The sequence below is a fragment of the Choloepus didactylus genome, chromosome 12, assembly GCF_015220235.1.
Source record: "Choloepus didactylus isolate mChoDid1 chromosome 12, mChoDid1.pri, whole genome shotgun sequence".
Taxonomy (NCBI): domain Eukaryota; kingdom Metazoa; phylum Chordata; class Mammalia; order Pilosa; family Megalonychidae; genus Choloepus; species Choloepus didactylus.
In genome coordinates this window covers 5,597,737-5,612,894 of record NC_051318.1, presented here as the reverse complement: position 1 = coordinate 5,612,894, position 15,158 = coordinate 5,597,737, and the positions used below count along the sequence as shown (strand labels likewise).

Here is a 15,158-nt window from a genome sequence, read left to right as displayed (position 1 = left end):
GAGCCTTTATCCCAACAAAACGTTTTGAATGGAAACAAATAGCAGCGTGTGAAATTAGTACCAGTTAAAAAGCAGTTACAATATTTGGAAGAAGGCACCTTTAGTTCTGCCAACTTCGGCGCTGGGATCTCCATTTAGGTTTCAAAAGACGCTCTATTACACAGGACTGTGCAACGCCAAGAGTGACCCTATTGTAAACAATGCACTGTACTTAATATATGTGTTTTTTTCATGATCTGTGACAAATGTACCACAGTAATACAAAGGTGTTAGTAATAGGATGGTATATGGGACTTCTGCATTTTATGCGTGATTGTTCTGTAAACCTAAAACTTCTCTAATAAAAAAAATATTTTTTTTAAAAGACACTTTATCATTCTGGCCATGACTCTTCTTTCTACAAGCAAGACCAAGACATTCATAAAAATGAGATTATTTCCCCTTCACGAAGAGGAACCTACAAGATACTGTGTGTGGTTTGGAATTTTCCAAATGTGCACTCCATGTGAATATCTTCTAAATATAAAATGTAGAAAACCTTGGGGGAAACAGAAGAATAATTATCTTTTTAAATATGATTAAACATTCTTTCATTGTCTTTCTGAAATTTTACAAACGCTTCTTAATCAGTGAGTATTTCATTAATAAAAATTCAAAAGTAAAAAAGAATTAACTTTGGTCTCATCTTGGAAAATGACCCTCAAGTCCTATAAAATGAAATTGTGAGTAAGGAATTACCCATTTAAACTGTGTTTTGTTGGGACTGTTTTTCAAAATGCAATTAGAAAGTTATAGCTATGTTAATAGTTACAACATAAATTCCACACAGGGTTTTTAGAAACATTTTTTTTTCCTTCTAACAAAGCCACATTATTTAGATTAATCTGACAGTAAGCTCTACTTCTGTCCTGCCTCTTTCAGAAAGAAGTTTAAACCTGACTGCAGTGAGTTCCCAGCACAGATGTCAGACACATGTTTTTTGTGCATTTGTTAAATGAAGTTGCACATTATTATCTGGCCCTGGTGAAATTAGTGACGTAAAGTAGCTTCCTTCCGTTGACCAGGGGAGAAAAACTTGGATGAAAATTTATAACATCCTCAAAGAAATTCCATGCATCATTGAAAACAAAGGAAAGTAAAGCTAAATAGCTTGAGGTTGCAGTCGTTTTTTTTTTTTTTTTAATGTCAGCCCAAAGCATTCCAGTTGGCATCTGAAAGCAGCACACTGGACAGATTTACCACTTGACTCCATCGAATAACCATTTCCGAGCTTAAAGGAATCTTCGTCAAGGGGAAATAGTGGAGCTCAATGTATTGATTATTTTTTTCTAAAGGTGGTATGTTCCTTAAGCATGAATTCTCAAAATGTAAAACTGTAAAGAAAAAGAAGACTATCTTGAATCCACAATGAATTTGAAAATAAGAAAAAAAATCAGAAATAGTCCCTGAAAAAGTTATGGCATCTTCTTTCTGGAACAAGAACAGAATGAAAGCAGTGCCTAAGGCTTTGGCCTGGAGCTGTACCTATATAACAAGCCTGATTCAATTATTCTGTGACTGTTTCCTTTTTTGTTTAAAATAACTGAATAACTGCAAAATCAATCTGAGATCTTCATGGTTTGTGTGATCCAATTTTGAAGAAAGGAACAAAAATAACCAACAGACTGCATTCAACGATAAGCCATTTCTATATTCAAAATTTCCAGGATTAAGATAAGTGGGAAAATATTTGTTCTCACTGTTGTCTAATTTAAACACCTTTTTATCAAATTTGCCTAGAATACACAAACAAAATGAATACACAAATGACACCCACTTTGGTTTTAAGATGCTGTTCTAGAGAAATTGTCACCTTAGATGGCAGTTGTAAAGCTAACTGGCACCCAGAAAGCTTGTTTTCTGTGAACGCTTGTAGTATAATGCACATATGAGGAGGCTGAAAAAAGTAAATTGTTTTCATATAAATTTCACGTCCCCTGGGGGATGGGAGAGGAGAAAGGGTGTCTGTGGGATATGGAACCCATGGAAGATGAAGGGCTTCTGAAGAACATGACAGACACATCCAGAAGACTCTAACTGGCTGCCCGTCTTTTCCAAATTGAAGGCAGAGAACTCCAGGGGCTCTACCCCAGCAGCCATGGAAGACGTCACAGGAGTGTCACTGAAGGAACCAGCCAAGCGGTGACAGTGAAGGAGTGTCACCTCCAGCCTCCCCCCCCCCCCCGCATTCCATTCTTTAAGACCAGCAACTAAAACCAGAAGAAAAAAATTAAAGAAAACAAAATCCATGGAACTACAGGCAGTAAACCCTAAGTCAAACCATGGATTCCAGTTAATAGCACAATTATAAAAATGTGCTTCCATTAATTGTAACAAATGTTCCACACCAATGCCAGGTGGTGGCGGAGGGCTGGTTTATGGTAATCCTGTGTTGTATGCATGATTGTTCTGTAAACACCCAAGTTCTATAATAAAGAAAAAAAAAACAGAGGCAGTGCAAAAGAAAGCTAGTCAATGAGATTTGCGTGATGCATTGAAAGATAGAAGGGTTCTGCACTGAGGGTCAAGTTTAATCAATCCTAAAAGAGGCGTGGAGAGTCCTGGCATTCCGGTGTGCGCTCCAAGGTGTGAAGATCTTCACGGAAGGAGAGGCGGACCGAGCAGGTCCCGGGGCTACAAAGAGGCCAGAGGGGTCCGGGGAGAGACGCTCAGGCCACGTTTATCAACACATGATCGCGAAGGGGCTCCCAGCCTTGCGGCCAGGCCCGCGTGCAATTTACCACTCTGTGGTGCATAAACCCGACGGTGCAAAGGCCTCTCCAGGTGGCTGCTGAAATTAGTCTCAGCAACGACAGGAGCAGATGCAGCTGGCTCAGGCCTGCTGTCCGCCTCTGTCCCCAGCGCCTGCAGGACTCCCCAGCGCACTCACTGTCACACTTTCCCACCCCGCCGTTTACGCTGCCTTCCACGGGTGCTGTGCAGCAGTCACTGCTGACATATTCCCTAACGGTGAACGGTGCCCTTCTGCCACCCTGTCGGCCTCTGAGGGACCTCCAGCAACTGCCACCCCTGCATTTTGCACCGATGGGGGGACTGTCCCTCTCCTGCCCTCAGCCTGAGCTGCCTGGAGCCAGCCATGAGTCACCGAGCCCCTGGTCTAAGCCCCCCTCACTCCTGGACCCCGCTGAGGAGCGGTCAGTCCTGCCCGCGCCCCCCACTCACTGCCTCTCTCTGCTCAAGCCCAGATCCTGCTCCACTGCCCCCTCCTGGAAAATGACAAACCTCTTCCAGCCCAAATGAAACAAGCACCAAAAGCCTCAGGCCGGGCAACTGCTGATGAGGAATAAATGCCCACTGGCCTGGCACAGCCCATCTCTACACTGTCGTTTATTCTGCGGTGTCGTGAAAAGAAATTGCCCTCGAAAAGGTGGTTCAATGAGAATCAGAAACCAGCAAAATGGGTGTTCCCCTTGGAATGGCAAGTGGGGGGCAGAGTCAGACAGACAGACAGGTGGACAGACTGGAGGCAGAGAAGGCCACTGGGTGTCGACTTGCACGTCAGACTTTCCCACCATCGCAGATTCAGATCAGTCAGCTGCTTTCTTCAGCCCTGCGCTGGGCGTCTTCTCCAGGGCCCGGATCCCTATCCGCTCACCCTCAGGCTCTCCTGTGGGTTCTTCTCTCAGGCCTTGCCCTGGACCTGGGCGATCTCCGCACGATGCCCTCCTGCATGGACCCTCAGGGCCCGGTAGCTCTGGTGTCCTTTTTGGTTCTTAACAGGTGCTCCTCAACACACTTCGGCAATCCGGCATTCCTGCACCGCCTCCAGTCACTGCCTTCTGTTTCTCAGATCTTTTGACAAGTCGTTCCATGAAGTTCAGGTCTGTGGTAAATTCGTAGTTTTCTTTCAGAACCATCTGGATTTTGTCTTTGACAGGTTCCTTCCATTTCAGAACCATTTCCATCCTCATCTCTTCACACCTGTCTGTGACCTTCCCCGTCACCAGTTTCTCAGATGGAGCCCCTCACGCTTGCTTCTCCATTCTGGGTTGTCCATTTGTGTGGTTTTAACCCAGCATCCTTCTGGCTGTTCTGCAGCAAGTCTGTGGTGGGGCCGAGGCCTCCGATGGGCAGGTCCAGCACAGGAACCTTCAGAGCTCCTGAGAGAGCTCCTGAGAGAGCCCGTCCCCCCCCAGCGTGGCCTCAGGTGGACTCCTGGGAGGCTCAAACCACGAATGCTGCTCACCTCGGGGCATGGGATCCACTGCACTGGGGCTTTCTCTCAGGAAGGCTCAGATGTGGGAGATAAGTTCCACCTCCCCTAGGCAGTCACCTTCAGAAAGGAAGGCCTCAGCTGCCCCCAGTTGTCCACCTTGGTCTGGGCCCAGAACCTCCATGGGGTCTCCAGAGCTCTCCTTTGCTGGGTCCAAAGCTGGCTCTGGCCTTGCTGAGCAGAAGACACTGACTCAGCTGGCGAGGCCAGCACTCAAAGCCCGGAAGGCAGGTGGGACTCCATCATGCCCCGCTCACCTGCTGCCCCCAGGGTCTCCTCTGTGATTCGGACTGCAGGTGACTCATCAGCGGCGGCTGAAACCGCCCCCACACTGGAGTCAGCCCTGAAAGGATGAAAGTTTGGGTCAGCCAGCTTGTCCCAGACCCTGGAGAGAAGAAACAGGTGCCTGTCCTCTCCTTCGGCCCCACTTCATGGTCTGTTTTCCAGGGAACCTTTCCCTGCCAGGAGGATGTTTAATGCTGGGCCTCTTTCCTAGTTGCCGTAGTGGAGATGCCTTTGGGTTGGCAATGTTGCCAGAGAAGTTGAATTCTGCATTTTGAGGTTCATCTTCGGAGGAGCCAGCTGCTTGCTTAGCACCCTCTTCTGCCTGAGGGTTTGGACCTGGGGTCCTTCTGGCTTCCAAAGTGCTGGCTGGGGCTGCGGGAGGGTCCGTGCGCTGTTGGCAGGCCTGGAACCCCAGCTGATGCCGTGCCCCCCACTTCCTCAGCCGACAGCGTCTGCCCTTCCCCCGTGGGTGCTGCAGGGGTAAACACAAATCTAAAATGAGAAAAAAAAAAACTTGAATTTTCCCTGGTGCTAGCAGGGAAAGAGACTGGTCCCCTTTCCTTAGAGCATTTATTTTAGAAAATCTTCTGTTGTAAATTCTTTCTCTGCCCCTTTGAGGTGTAAGTAAATCTTTTTAAAAGCTAAATAAGCTTCTTGCCAACTTGACCACCTAGGAGTGTCTTTCTCAAGGATCTGGGAACCATTTCTTTAAGACATAATCATCAAGGAAGATAGGACTTCCATTCCCAGTTTCCACAGGGAGGTGGAACCCTAACTTCAATGGGAACCAGGTAGTAAAACCGCCTCCTGTCATAAGGTACGAGAAATTTATTTTTTCTTTTGGATAAAGGCAACGAGCAAACGCAGGTGGCCGCCCCTGTTTCCGGATGAATTTACGATGAATAATGTGCGACGTCTGTCCTCTTACCATTTGTCTGGAGAACATGCATGTAATGGGTTGCATCTGCCCAGCATTATGAAAGGGATTTCTTTCTGTCTTTGCAGTCTCTTTAACGGACTGCCCGTGATGCATCACATTCTGGTTTTATTATTATTCAATAATAAAACTGTTTTCTTCCTCTTCCAACCTTGTGGAGAGGTTTCCTGGGCTGGCAGGAGATTCTGTTTTTAATTAGATTTCCCCAACAGTCTCCGCTTCCTTGGAGAACAGCTGGTTATGCTTCTGCGTCTAGGGTGATGGGAGTTTTCCAACCCACTGTAGCATCCAGAGGAAAAGGAGTCTTGTCATAGGAGGCCTCACAATTCTGCATGTCAGTGGATCCCACAAGGTGTTTACAAGTTACCTTCACAGTTTGGGCTACGTTTGGGGAAGCACATTTGTTTTCTTTGACAGAAATAAAACAGATCATCTTGTAGGGCTCTCAAAGATTAAGAGCTCAGGCTTGGCTGGGACCACTTCCTTCCCTGAAGATGACCAGGGCTTGTGAGCGGGCATGTGGGGGGGAACACAAGGCCAGGCTCCATAGTCTCAGGCATCCTGGAGGCAGTCCACTCATCAACCGCCGTCCCAGCACCGAGCGGCACTGCGTGCACTTTGCAGATGCTCGCAGATGCCCGAGAACATCAGCGATAGCTTGGCTGCTCTCGGGTCAACTCAACTCTACAGACAGACCCCCCAGTACCGTGGAAAAGGGGGTTCTATCCATGAGAGGCAAGTGCTGGAGGGAGGCAAATGCAGGAACAACACTGAGTTTCCTAAAGAATTTATATGACAAACGGAATAAAGTTGAATTAGAATCATGTACCACCACCTGATTCTGAAGTTGATGGTCCATGATGGGAAAATCAGTGATGAAAAACAGTAACAGAGATGGATGCACTGGGTTATTTTGAAAATTATGAATATGGAGTTTTCTTTTGCCTGTATGAGTTCATCGTCTCCACACAATTTGGCCTAAGACAACCATCTGCATGGCAGATTAAGATCTGTCAGAGAGAGATGGAGAGAGAAAAAGATGGAGGCTGTACTTTGCTTCTGACACTCAAAATAGGAATTTATAGCAATATACAGTCTGACAATGATTCTAAATTCCTTTATTCCCAGACCTGGACTCTATGTGTTTTCTTCTTCCATATGGTGTGGAGAAAATGCCCTTTCCAGGTAGGTTCTGCCAGAGGAACATGTCAATGATGCTTGAGTTCCGTGGTAGAATAAAGACGTCACATAGTTGAAGGGGGGTGGGAGCCAGGAGAGAAAAGAGGCACGAGAGGAATGAAAACAGAAACACGGAGGGGAGGCCATGCACATGTGAGCCGGTGTGCTCCTCTCTGGGTGTCGTCCTTCCCTGGCCCCACTTGTTGGATTTATGGTGAATGTTAGTTAACTGACACCCGCACCGAGGCCGGGTGGGGCCCCTGGGATGGAAGATTGCAGTCTGCAGACTGTCCCCCACCAGCCTCGCTCACAGCCACGCTAAGGAAACGCGGTTGCCTGGCAGAGTGGGGCAGGGAGGCCGGCGCACTCGCTGTCCTGGGCCACCTGTAGCTCCAAGCAGCAGGGACGGGACTCGGCCGTTCCCGGGCATCGGGCTGGGGGCCTGGGCAGAGAGCAGTGCCCTGGCTGGGGTGGGGCTCTGCAGTGAGGCTGTGGACGAGGCCCAGCAGGAACCAAGAGGGAGTTATCCTCAGAATTCGGGGGGCTCCATGGCACCCATGGCTAAGTCAGAGGCGGAGCACAACTGGCAAAGACCAAGACAAGGGTGAAGAAATGGGCACCAGCGGACAGCCCGGGCAGCACACAGAACAAAGGACAACCCTACAGAAGCCAGGGGGTCACAAGACCCTGCTTTGCCTCCACCTGGACATCGTGGAAGTCTCACCGTTCCCAGAGAACCTCTTGAAATGAAGCCAGGCTTTCAGCAGAAGACGACAAATCTGCAAGATATACAATGCTCTGTTGTGTGTTGTTTCCTTTTCCCTAAAAGACTTCAGGGAAAGTGCTTTACATTTGAGTTGAAAGTGCTTTTTATATTTGCAAATCAGTTTAAGTTTTAACCAATGTATTAAAGTTAGAGATTAATTGCTTTAGTTTGTCCCAGGAAATCAGTGGCGAGAAAACCAGATTAGTTATATTAGAAGACTCAAGGCATATTTTTTTCTGTAAATCTAAAACTGCTTTAAAAAAATAAAGTGCATTAAAGATAAATTTAAAATGAAGTAAATATGTAAATAAAAGAGCTACATATGCTGAAATTTGTAGTCCTATTCTGTAGCAAAATCAAATAAGGCCTAGGAAGGAAATGCCGGGTTTCAAATAGAACAAACAGAAGCACTGGTGCGTCAGTCCTCACCAAGATGAGCCCCGATGGAGTGAGTCAACAATGAGGAAGAGCAGTGTTAAGCGTTGAACCTGGGCCCAGACGTGTTTTGTAACAGAATGCATGAAAATGGAGTGGTTCATGTCACTAATTAGCTGTGCTAAGAGGCAAGGCCGACAGCAGTGGAAAAACTGAAAAAGCTCACGTCCAAGCCGGTGACTGAGCCGGCCACGCGTCTACTGGCTGACTCACGGGTTCAGCTCAGGAAGTGACATTTCACAGTGTTTCTCAGTCGGTGGCCACTTTGAATAACAAATGTTTATCATCTCACAGTTTCTGGGGCCAGGAGTCCAGGAGCAAACAGCCTGGCTGGGTGGCTCTGGCTCGGGGCCCCTGGGAGGTTGCAGTGAAGCTGAGGGCCCGGGCGGCAGCCACGTGGGGACTGGGGCTGGGGGAGTCCCTTCCCAGACAGTCCCCTCTCTGAAGGGGGATGCCTCAGCTCCCCACCACGTGGGCCCCTCTACAGACTGCGAGTGTCTCACTGACCTGGGGGCCGGCTTCCCCGGAGTGAGTGACCTGAGAGAGAGAGGGAGGTGGGGAGGCGGCTTTTATGACTTGGCCTCACTCCTGCAGTGCAGGGAGGGGGCTCACACCCGGGCAGGGGTGCCAGGAGGTGCTGGGGCTCTCTAGGAGGCTGCCTACCACCACTCCTTTAAAAGGAAAAGTAAATTCAACACACCTCCAGGGTTGACAGAAATCACCTGTGCCATTTGGATTTGCAAAACATGAAACTAGGTACAAACCCCTTTGGTATAAATAAGTTGCACAAAAACACACTATAACTTGGAAAGCTTTGCATGCTAGCTAAGGATAACCAGACTTCATAAAAACCCAAGTCTTGTCAATCCTGGTCTGCAAATGGTAAAACCTCCATAGCTGTCCAGTTTGTTCCCTCTGAGCTAAGGTTCACACTGCAGCGCTGTTGAAACTCACATTAAATAGATTTCTAATCCACGCACTGCTAGGATCAACAGAAAATTCTGCCTTGCTTTTTTACTGCTGCACTTTCCGCTGATGAATGGTTGCAAATTTGTGCAGAAATGGAATCTGCTGACTCCATTTGCTCCCGACATAAACATGATTCTGACTGCCAGGACACAACTTTTGGATTTTGGATGCCTGCATTTCCCAGACCTCAGAATCATTCATTTCCCCAACCCCTTCCCCATTTGAACTATGGTAGAGTCTCCCCTTACAGCATGCTATGACGCCGTTTGCCTTCACTCTGCATGAAAGAGAGCTTAAATGGAAATGCAAAACAGTCCCTGAAATTGTGGTGCGACTCATTTTAAGGTGATTTGCCAGATGATTCGCTATATGCTTATATTAATCATTTATTATCAGAGAACTAGGAATGCGACCACAGCTTGTGACATGCTGATATAAGTGTTTTCCTGACATGTAGATGTGTTCTAAGGTCTCAGTTTATGCCGAGATGCTTGGCAAGGTGACAGCATCTGCGTGTCTATTTATAGACACCCGGTGCACGACCCGAAGACGGAGGGCGGAGGGGAGGCGGGAGAGGAGGCCGGAGACGCCGCGGCCGGGCCTGGCCCAGTGGCCGGGACAGCAGCAGGAGCAAGCGCTGTCCCTCTCTCCCGTCTCCTGCCTCCTGGACGGAGACACCAGGATTCCCGCCGCCGCCAGTGAGGTCGGCTCAGCTCGGAAAAACAGTATCCATATGCTGGAGGGGAATTTTCCCCGCAAGGACCAGACAGAAAGGGCTGTACAGCAGCGTGTGCAAGGGGCTGGCGTGACCTTTTCTCCAGTGCCTTCATTTTTTTAAAATGTTCTTTCAAAACCCTAACAATTTTTACGGGGGGAAAATGACTAGAGCCAAAGAACAGCTGCTTTGTTAAGAAATCCCTTTGGATAAGATCCTCTGATCCACTTTAGGTTCAATTCAGGGTGGAGATGTTCCCAGAAATCCATTTTACTGAGAGTCACGTTCATACTTTATTGCTGAACTGCTGCAGGGAATCCAAACGAAAGAGTAACGAGCAGAAGGAGGAAAGCCTGCTAGCAGCCGAGCCAGACTGGGGGTGCCCCCAGCAAAAGCCAATCTGCCCGCAATAATCTTGGTGCCCCCGGGCAAACTGCATGCAGCTCAGTGATGCAAATGCACCCTGCAGACACCACTGCGGCATCATTAAAAGTGAGCTGCACTGCTGCTTATTCTGCTCTTGCTTTCCCTGCAGGCCATGGGGGCTGGGAGGAGACAGCAGCATCTAGAAACCACTAAACTGCAGCCCAGGAGCAGTCTTAACACATTACATCATCAGGTTGCCAAGGTAACTGGCCAGGCTGCCTCTCTGGAATCCTGCGGTTCAGGATGGAAGGCTCTGTAGCCTTCTGGAAAGGACTGAGCCAACCGAGTAGGGCGTAGAGGGGAGGTCTGCAGCCCGAGGCACCACAGCTCATGGCCTCTGCATCCAGCTCAGAAAGGTGACCTTCCCGGGCTTGTTCACTAGTGAGGCCTGGCAGTGAAACCACTCTCAGTGTTCACTGTGTGAAGGGAAAGGCTGGTCCCGGCATCACCAGCTGCCAAGAGGCCCAGAACTGTGCGTCCTGACCTGTCATCGCCCTGACATCTGAAAGAGCTACACAGCCCACAGAGGGTCCCCTCCAACTCCCCAGGGGCTCCAGACTCCAGGCTCCAGCTTCCCTGTCCGTGCTAGGTGGGGCCCACTTTGGCTCTGCACAAAGACAGGCATGGGCATGGCTTGCCCAAGCTGGCCAAAGGGCAGGTCCAAGCCAGGCTGCATAGCTCACTAACCTGCTAAACACCAGGTGAAAAGTAAAGACCAAAGCAAAACTGTTCAGACTGAGCCATTGCTCCAACAAGTACATGGACACAATGTCCATCGCAGCACTGTTCCCAAGCTCTGGAAGGTGGAAGCAGCCCAGTGTCCACCCATGGAGCAATGGATACATCAAGTGTGATCCATCCATGCAAAACAGAGTATTATCCAGCAGGAAAAAGGAACGAAGTTCTGATGTATGCTGCAACATGGATGAACCTCAAAAACATATGCTACCTGAAAGAAGCCAGATACAAAGGTCATGTATTATATGATTCTGGTTATATGAAACATCCAGAATAGGCAATCCATAGAGACAGGAAGCACACTGGTGGCTGCCAGGGGCTGGGGGAGGGGAGAATGAAAAGGGACTGCTTAAAGGGGGAGAGTTTCCTTAAGGGGTGATGACAATATTCTGGAACTAGATGGAAGTGGTGGCTGCACAACATGGAGGATGTTCTAAATGCCACCGAATTATTCTCTTTAAAATGATTAAATTTGTATTATGTGAATTTCACTTCAACTTTAAAAAACCTGAACCATTGAATAAATAAAGAGAAACCCCAATGGCTGTGGGAATCAAGCACATTTAGTGGTCCTGCGCCTGCCAGCAGTGTCCGTATTTGCCCCTGACCCTTTCCCACAGCTCTAAAGGAACGATAAGTGGGAGCAGTGAAAGCTGCACTTTCTGTGATCCCAGTGTCCTGCTCAGCATTGCTCCAGAAGCCCTCGTGGCCAGACAGAGCTCTCTCAGTCTGGGAATAACTCATCCTTGCAGGATGTGCCTGCCTTTTTTCTCTTTTAATGGAGGCCATTCCTGTTGAGTTAGTGCAGAGCTGTTGCATTGTCTTAATATCTGGAGCCTGCCACAACTCTTTTGGAAGGATTTTTCTTGTGAACTGATGTACAGGGTGAAGATCCCACTCCAAGAAGCTTAGGAGGCCAGGAGTTACTGTAGGGCCTCCCTGGACTTCCTGCCAGGAGTACGGAGAGGAAGGCTCTCAGGACTTTTGCAGGATGCCAACTGTGTGCCATTTAGAAACATCACATTTAACAAATGGATTAAGGCCATTGACTCTGAAATAGAAACTTCAAGTGAGGATGAGGCCAATGGGCAGGGAGGATGAGGTCAATGGGCAGTTGAGGATGAAGGCAAATAGGTGAGCAGGATGGCTAATATGCAGATGAGGAAGATGGCTAAAAGGAGAGGATGATGGCTAATGGGCATGTGGATGACAGCCAATGTGCAGGCGAGGATGAGGCCAATAGGCAGGTGAGGATGTGGCTAATAGGTGAAGATGATAGCCAATGGGCAGGTGAGGATGACAGCCATTGGGCAGGTGAGGATGAGGCAACTAGGCAGTTGAAGATAACAGCCAAAAGGCAGGTGAGGATGAATGCTGATAGGTGAAGATGATAGCAATAGGTAGGTGAGGATGAGGCCAATGTGAAGGTGAGGATGACAGCCAATAGTCTGCTGAGAGTGATAGCTAATGGGCAGGTAAGGGTGACCACCAATGGGTAGGTGAGGATGACAGCCAATAGGCAGGTGAAGATTAGGCTAATGTGCAGGTTAAGGAAGACAACCAAAAACAGGTGAAGATCAGACTCATGGGCAAGTAAGGATGATGGCCAATATTCAGGTGAGGATGAGACCAATAGGCAGGTGAGATGATGGCCAATGGGCAGGCGAGGATAATGGCCAGTGGGCAAGTGAGGATGATGGCTAACAGGTGAGGATAACTGCCAGTAAGCAGGTGAGAATGATGGCTCCTAGGTGAGGATGATGACCAATAGGCAGGTGAGGGTGACAGCCAATGGGCAGGTGAGATGATGGCCAATGGGCAGTGAGGATGCTGCTGACATGCTGGTGAGGATGAGGTGAACAGAAAGGTGAGGATGATGGCTAATAGGCCAGCACAGCAGAGTTAGGAGAACATGCTTTCCATAGCTACAAAAGGTACCAGAAATAAGGAGAGATTTGATGTTCACCCCAAAATTCCTCCCCATGGCCTGGGATTATTTCACTCATCATTTAGTCCCTTGCTGGGTGCTATACATACACTACCGCATTTCATCTTCCCAGGCCCCTAAGGAGGTACAGAACAATGGCAAATAATTTAGAGTCAGGCTGGTAAGACAGTCTCTAGTCCTACCCAAATGACTCTAGGCAGGTGAGTCTCTCTGAGCTATAAAATGGGATATTCAAATTCCAATTTCCTAGGGTGGTTGCAAAGATTAAAAGGGATACCTATAGAAACTCTCAATGATTAAAAGGGATAACCTATAGAAACTCTCAATAAGCCTTATTTACCACTATTAAGTACTATAATTATTCCCATTTTATCAAAAGAATCTGAGATTCAGAAAGACTAAATAACACATGCTTGCCACACAACTTACTGTGGGGGTCAAGATTCAACCCCAGATTATCCGGCTGCAAGGCCCCCATGTAGTGTGGCCATTTAGTCTGGCCACCTCCCCAAAAACATGAACAATATTACCTTTTTGCTCCCTGGCATCCCTTTCCAGCTGTGCTTCTGCCTTTAAGCTTCCTCCTGGGATCCCAGGGCTGGCACACCCTTTTCCTTCTGTCCAGAACCCAGGGTTCTCTCCCCTCACTAAAATCCTGTGCTCAGGTTCCCCTTCTGCCAGTGCCAACCTTGACTTTTCTAACATGATGGGGCCACCATGTCTGCTGAGATATCACAGCTGTTGGCAGCTTTATTCCCTGCCCTTCACAGGCCAACATGCCCTACTTGCCAGGCATTGTGTTGGCCCTGCAGGTATAATACAAAGCTTATAAACACGGTCCCCAGCCCGCACAGAATCTATGGTCTAGAAAGGAAAGAAGATATGTAGATAATTGACTCCCACACTCCAAGGAAAGTGGTCACAATATGGGCTAATGTTTATGAACAATGAGCCATGGAGAGCCATGTGGAGACGCCTTAGCTGGATATAGAAGACTGAGTGACAGTTCACCAAGAGAACAGTTGGCAAAGCATTCTGGAAAATGAGCAAAAGAAGAAGAAATAGAGGAGAACTTGCATAACCATGGGACTCTGGGTCAGTGAAGATGGAGTTCGCTGAGCCTTTGGGAGAATGACTAGAGGGGCTGGAAATACAGAAGGAGACCAGGTGGGCAGGTCCTTGAACACCTGAGGAAGCACTTTGGTTTTGTATTTGTAGATTCTCAAACTTCGGCCTGTGTCAGAATCCTCTAGAGGGCTTGTTAAAGCAGATTTCTGGGTCTCACCCCCAGAGTTTTGGGTTCAGCAGGTCTGGGATGGTACCTGAAAATTTACATTTCTAACAAATTTCCAGATGAAACTGAACCTCCTTCTTGCACCACACTTTGAAAACTGTTGCAGCAGACAATGTGAAGCCATTCACAGAGAATTATCTGGAGACACTTGAATTTTAAATTGAGGCACTGAAGACAGCTCTTTGGGAACACAGGAGCCTGTTAGAATTGCTCTCTAACAGACCACTGTTAGAGAATTGCCACTCCTCACAGTCCACTCTCTCCTCACCCCTGCCCCTCCAGGCAAAGCCAGTGAAAATGTCATCTTGAAAAAGTTGCATCATCGAGAAGTCAGAAACCAAGATTCAGTGACATCTCTGCACCTCTCCAAGCTCATGTCCTTCCATTCTCCTTCTCATCCTTTCTATCCCACTTCCTTGCCTTCCCCAACACACCAGATGGGTCTCAGGGCTTGGTGCTGGCTCTTCCCGCTTCCCCCAGTACCCACTTGTCTCTCTCCCTCCAGTCTGTCAGGGCTTTCCTCAGATCCCTGCTCATGGAAGTTTCCTCTACAACCTGCTTAAAATAGCAGCTGCTCCCCAACACACACACACACACACACACACACACACACACTATCCCCCAACCCTAACGCCAACTCTCACACCATGTATTTTGCATTTATATTTGCTCATCATCTGGGTCTCACCCTCTAGAGAGCAAGCTCCTTAAAGACAGGTTCTTACCTGATTTGCTCACCATGGGAGAGCCGGCTCCTAGGACGGTACTTGGCTCACATGGGAAGAGGTTCCAGATATTTACTGAATCAACCAATCCAGTTGGTTCTTCCACATCTGGTTCCAAGACCCGGGCTTGTTCAGCAACTATTTTGCCCAAATCAAGTAACTGTATGTCTCCTGCTAATCAAATGAGAACAAAGCATCTGCCTGGCCCAGCTTTCACTTTGTGGGAAGATAAACTGAGATCTAAGTTACGAAAGGGCTGTGAAACAATAACTGTAATACAAATACAAGATCATATATTCAGTGGTTTTCCAATTTCCAAAGAATAGAACATATATTCAAAGAAAGTGTTACTATGACCAATATTTGTTTTTCAGGCGTACTTGAATGAGCAGCTTTCTTTGTTTCATTCTGTGTTCATAAAAACACTGTACGTGATAGAGAAATAGAAAGAGATGTGAAAGCTGATAA

At 47.8% G+C, this 15,158-nt stretch overlaps 1 long non-coding RNA gene across 2 annotated transcripts in view; it reads right to left on the bottom strand.

Moving 5' to 3' along the window:
• LOC119507112 overlaps window positions 1-14,886 on the bottom strand; it is a 50,642-nt gene extending 35,756 nt beyond the window's left edge. For both annotated transcript variants that reach the window (XR_005211140.1, XR_005211138.1), the window contains exon 1: window positions 14,691-14,886. This is a non-coding gene — a long non-coding RNA (uncharacterized LOC119507112). The remainder of the gene's footprint in view (window positions 1-14,690) is intronic.
• Between the last annotated feature and the right edge of the window lie 272 nt (window positions 14,887-15,158).